This window comes from Papaver somniferum, chromosome 8, assembly GCF_003573695.1.
Source record: "Papaver somniferum cultivar HN1 chromosome 8, ASM357369v1, whole genome shotgun sequence".
NCBI lineage: Eukaryota > Viridiplantae > Streptophyta > Magnoliopsida > Ranunculales > Papaveraceae > Papaver > Papaver somniferum.
In genome coordinates, this window is record NC_039365.1 from 85,859,336 (window position 1) to 85,865,294 (window position 5,959).

The window sequence follows — 5,959 nt, forward strand, 5'->3', positions numbered from 1 at the left end:
GGGAAATAAATCTGTAAGACTCTGGCCTAAACCAAGAAATAGCCGTTCCAGATTCAATTCGGTCACAAGGTGAAGGAGAAGGGTTGATCTTATGCAGGGAAGCGGAGAAGGTGTTTGAGATCAGAGTGTTGAATTATGAGGTGTGGTTGTTTATGACTTGTGTATCAGAAAATGGTTTCTGGCTATTTGTGCTGATAACACTTGTCTTTTTTTTGAAATAGATTGAAAATCTATTTATACAAGTCATTAAAGCGCAATCCTGATCTCGTAGGAAGTGGAGGAAGTTAAGTAGTGGAGTTGTGTAAAAGGTGGTGATCATTGCGTGATCACACCTTCACCCACTACTCCATCATTACTAATCGTCCGTCTTTTCCTAGCACGTTCTCGTAATGGGCGCATTGCATGCCGCACGTTGTAAACCGCAAGACCAATACCCCAGTAAGCATCCCCCAGTTTGTGAAATGTTTGATGTCTCGAATAAGTGGGTCAAGTCGTGGGACCCGCCGCTGAGAATATCATGGTGATCTTAGGTGAAAAAACTAAGTTGTTTATGAGGAAAATATAAAATATTGTATGTACTCGATGCATGTGAAGCATCGCCTTTAAGCAACTCAAACTAATCGATGCGTATGAAGCATCATTGTTTTAGAGCCTGATTGAATAAGTCGCGGATAGGCGTCTTAAAGGAGGCAGCATGATCGTCCACCTTTGAGTGATCGCTTGAGGACCCTATAGTCAAGTCATCACTTGGTCGATTGCCTCATGTGGAAGAGGGATGACCGGTCTTCACAATGTTTCTTTGCTTGTTTTCAAAAAACAAATCCACACCATCCAACTAGATTAGAAAAATTGGATGGACGAGATGATTTGCGGAAGTTTCATACTGCCATTGACGCAACTTTATGGTTTAGGGATCCGTGTGTCCCACCCCTCTTTGGGAGCACGTTTCGAGGTATTGATCCCTAGTTTGCGTAGGCCGGTCAATCACGTGTAAAGGTGGGTCCACAATGATCACGTTAACACCTTCGGGATCACTTAAATCTAGATCTATGCCGCTCGTTTAGACTGGAGAAGATGGATGGTTTTGATCAATCTGCGACAGTTATGTACTGCCGTGACCTAAATTAGGGTTTTTGAACACAACACGTCCTATAAACTTGCCATAGGTAAGTCGATCGTCCAAGGGGAAAGTGGGGCCGCCAATGACCATGATAATACTTCTTTAAACATTCATAGGAAGCCGTCCAACTAGGCTGGTGAATTTGGGAGGACATGATGGCTTTTGATACCGTTTTTTACGGTCTTAGTTAGTTCGAGCTTTGCTTTTACGTAGCACACACACCCACATTTTGGTCGGTGTTTGAAGCGCTTGTGCATGGGTAACATGGGTCTCGATCAACTGTAGAACTAGTGGGACCCGTCGGTGATTGCTACAGCGCCTTTTTGATCGCCCAAAGCTCAATCTAAGACGTCCAACTTGGTTGGCCAAGTTGGACGGACGTGATGACTTTGAGACCGTCATGGTCGATCTAGTTCGTTTGAGCTTCTAAGTAGCGCGAATATCCACGTTTGGGTCGGCGCTTGAAGTGCTTGTGAATGAGCAGAAGACTACTCGTTCGACTAGGGCACTAGTGGGCCCATCAGGGGTCACTATAGTGATTTCCTAGTTCTGCTAGGAGTAAGCTATGCTTGTTAAATCGTGCGACCAAGTTGTGTGGCCATGATTTTTTCTGAGACTGACATTAACAGTCTAGACTTTCTTTAAGATTAAATGTGTGTTCAATCACGCTAACTTTAATTAAAAGCGTGTGGACTCATTGATCTATTTGTCAGGGAGATGTAACTTTTATGAGTATTTTAGTTAGATCCAAATACTATCACTACAGGAGATTCATGTTACTTTGCTGAGAGTGAGCATTGATCGTCATCTCATGTCAGTATTGAGAGTTCGGCTGGGAACATAGCACGGAAAAATATCAGGCGAGTCATGCATTAGTTAATAATGCTAGCATAAAATAGAATTCACAGAATACTTGGGATTACTACTATGCACACCATTCTGAATGAATTCATATATATACTGAATTGTTCAATACATGTGTAAGTAAAGAGGTTTGAGCACTCGTCACTTTCAAATGGCCTTTATTCCTTTACAGGATAACAACGCATTAAATACAGGGTTTTACAATTTTTACCCTGAACTAAACCACCATCAACAAATACCTACTATATCCTTATGACTGTTGGCACCAAAATCTCAACCATTTGATGGTGGATGGCGCAAAACAGAACATATTTTGTATGTGATTGGTATTCGGGCAATTGTTTTCTTGATGACAAACTAAAACAAGATTGCTTAGGTAGTTTTGGTTTTAGTATTGGTTATGTAAACTGGTAAGTGAAACCTTTTCGCTTAACTCTTATAGGTTGTACAAGTTCTTATAGATTTGTAATATCCTTTCGGTTTGCTCTTATGTTTATTCGTTTCTTTGTCATTTTTGTGACAAAAAGGGAAAGAAATATATGGAGTAAACAAGTGATTTATGATCACTGGATATATATATATATATATGTGCGTTTAAACGTTATATCTAACAAAAGAGTAAAGCATGGAAAAAGAGGGAGAAAATATCATCATGTTGTGTAGTATTTCATACTACAAAAGGGAATAACAAAGATGTTCGGATTGAATCTATACCTAGCTTTCCTTTAGGGGGGAGGGCGTAAAGATTTTGTTATTCAAATATCAACAACGACATTTATTTTTTGAATATGTGCAGGATATTATGATGTTGAAACTCGGAAACAAGCGTATGAAGAATGAGTTATTTTGTTATTCTTTTATCTTCATATGTATTAGAGTTTTGTCACTAAAATTGACAAAGGGGAAGATTGTTAGAGAATTGCTCGAATGAACCCACCAAGCATTGGTATGTCAAGTTTGGTTGTCATGTTTTAGTACCAAAACTGAATTAGAGTCGCTTGATCAAATGTACTAGAGTCAACTTAGTTTAGGTTAGACTAGAAAGTCTAGAAATGTTGAGACGTACAAGTATTACGTTGAAGACCTGAAGAACGTGAAAACGTATCGACTACAATGAAGACATCATCCTTCCACTTGAGGTTAGTGATACTGACTTGGCTTGTTTCCATTCCTATCGTTACTTTCAAGTCATTTAAGATTGAAAACATGACATGCGAGGTTATATTTAATACTCTAGTATTAGACTTGGTCATTTTATTATGATCAAAGTGTCAAGGAAGAATATTTAGTTACGAAGTATAATGTTTATCTTTGAACTTCGTAAATGCGACATCGACATAATCTGTGTAACTTGTTACTTGATTTTATTTTGGTCCAGTTTTCTATGAAAATCTATTGGATGACCACTGGGGATTATTCAACAATATTCTCCGCTTATTACTCCATAAGCTAATGGAGTTTTAGAAAGGAAGAACAGAAATATCCAAGACATGGCTCGGACAATGCTCCATAATAAGAACTTACCTCTTAATTTCTGGGGAGAAGCTGTCTTTACAACATGCTATTTGATCAACCTTGTTTACCTACGGTCACGAACCCTATATACTCCTTATGAGTTATGGTATGATAAGAAACCTAACTTGAGTGATCTCTGGGTATTTAGCAGTAAATACTACATTCTTAAGGATCGGGAACATAAAGGGAATTCGATTCTAAAAGTGACGGGGGAATTTTCATAGGCTACGCATCTGATAGTCGTGGTTTTTTAGTAAACAATCTCAGAACCAATGTCATGATGGAATCAGCAAATATTATTATTGATGACTTAAGTAATTTTCATCATGATAACTTTAATGTTGAGTTGCCTCCTACAGAAACAACTGAGAATGTCAAAGATGCACCTACATCAGAAGAAGTTTTTCCGACTATTTTTGATCGTGATTGCTCTAACGATGGGGAGAAATTCCCTGCAAGGGTGCCTCTGTCGAACGTACACCTGAGCGTAATTTTTGGGCTCGTAGGGATCATGATATTAATAATATCATTGGTCGTACAGACTCAATTGCTAAGACACGAAGTCAGCTTCAAAACCTATGCAATTTTGCATGCCACTTGTCTCAAACTGAGCCTAAAAATATTAATGAAGCTTTGAATGATCCCGCCTGGATGAGTGTTATACATGAGGAACTTAATCAATTCAAGCGACAAGAAGTTTTAGATCTTTTTCCTTGTCCAGCCAATGTAAATAGTGTTGGTACCAAATGGATATTTAAGAACAAGTCAGATGAATTTGGAATGATGGTTCAAAATAAAGCAAGACTTCTTGCTCAAGGCTACTCATAGATTTAAATAATAGATTTTACGAAACCTTTGCTTCTGTTGCTCATCTTGAGTCCATACTATTAGCTCATGTTTTTTCACAAGATTGACCTATATCAAATGGATGTAAAATCCGCATTCTTAAAATGGGTGCCTTAAGGAAGAAGTCTATGTTGCTCAACCTAAAGGATTTGAATGTCTATAAAATCCCGATTATGTCTTTAAGATCAATAAGGAATTATATGGATTAAAACAAGCTCTATGAGCATGGTATGAAAATCTTACCACTTTTCTTCTTGGAAAAGGTTTTGCAAGAGGAGGTTTTAATAAAATACTTTTCTATCAAATGGAGTGGAAAGGATGTTCTAGTAGCTCAAATCAATGTAGATGACATCATCTATAGGTCAACATCCAGGAAAATTTCTGAAGAATTCCAAACCTCCTTAGGAAAGGAATTTCAAATGAGTAATGTTAGTGAATTAAAGTATTTCTTAGGATTACATATGTTTCTCAGGAGAAATATGCCAAGGAACTTGCTAAAAAGTTTGGTTTAGATAATTCCACTCAAAAGATCACTCCCATGGCTACTACTGGGAAGTTAAAGTGAGACGAGAATGGTGTTAAAGTTGATTAAAAACTTTACAGATCCATTATTGATAGTCGGTTATATCTTACGGCAACTAGACCAGACATTGTATTTAGTGTTGGGTGTTGTGCAAGATTTCAAGCATAATCAAAAGAGTCACATCTTGTTGATGTAAAGAGAATCACCCGATATGTGAAATATACTATTGGTTATGGTTTATCTTTTATTTTTGATACTAACACTAAACTTACTGCATATTCTAATGCAGATTGGGCAGGTTGTTTAGAAGTCAGAAAGTGTACATCCGGAGGACTGTTTCATGTGAGTTTAAATCTTGTAGCATGGCATAGAAAGAAATAAAACTCTCAGTCCTAGTCAACGTGTAAATCCGAATACATTTTTGTAGGTTCGTGTTGTACTCAACTTTTATGGATGAAACAAATGCTCACTGATTATGGAATAGATTCTGAAACTATAAAAAACTTTTGTGATAACTTTAGTGAGATTCGAATTACTAAGAATCCTGTTGATCACTCAAAAACAAAGCACATTAACATAAGATATCATTTTATATGAGAAATCTTTGTGAATGGTATTGTCAAAATTGAGTTTGTGCCTTCTGAACGACAATAAGCTGACATTCTTACCAAAACTTTAATACTTGAACCTTTCAAAGTCTTCGACAAGCTATTGGTGTTGTTCTAGTCCATTAGTTTTTGCTCGTTATTGCCCCTGATCTTATTCTTATATGCTTTTGGGCAATTTAACTTGAACTTCAGTATCTTTCTTTATTTAAGATTGTGATTCTTTTTCCTGCAGAGGTATTCTATGAAACATGGCTTTCTGATGACTTTTGTCTAGTGTTTAGTAAAAGGTAAAGTTTATTTTGTGAAATTTGTTCTATGGTATCGTTATTGGTGATTATAACATATATCTCATATTTTCTCATAGGTTAAGCTCTTTAACTCTTGCAAAAGAGGAGTAAACTATTTTGAGAATGTCAGTTTTGATCTTCATGGTAACACTTTTTTGTGAATAAACTGCTATAGGATTCCATATGATATTCTTTA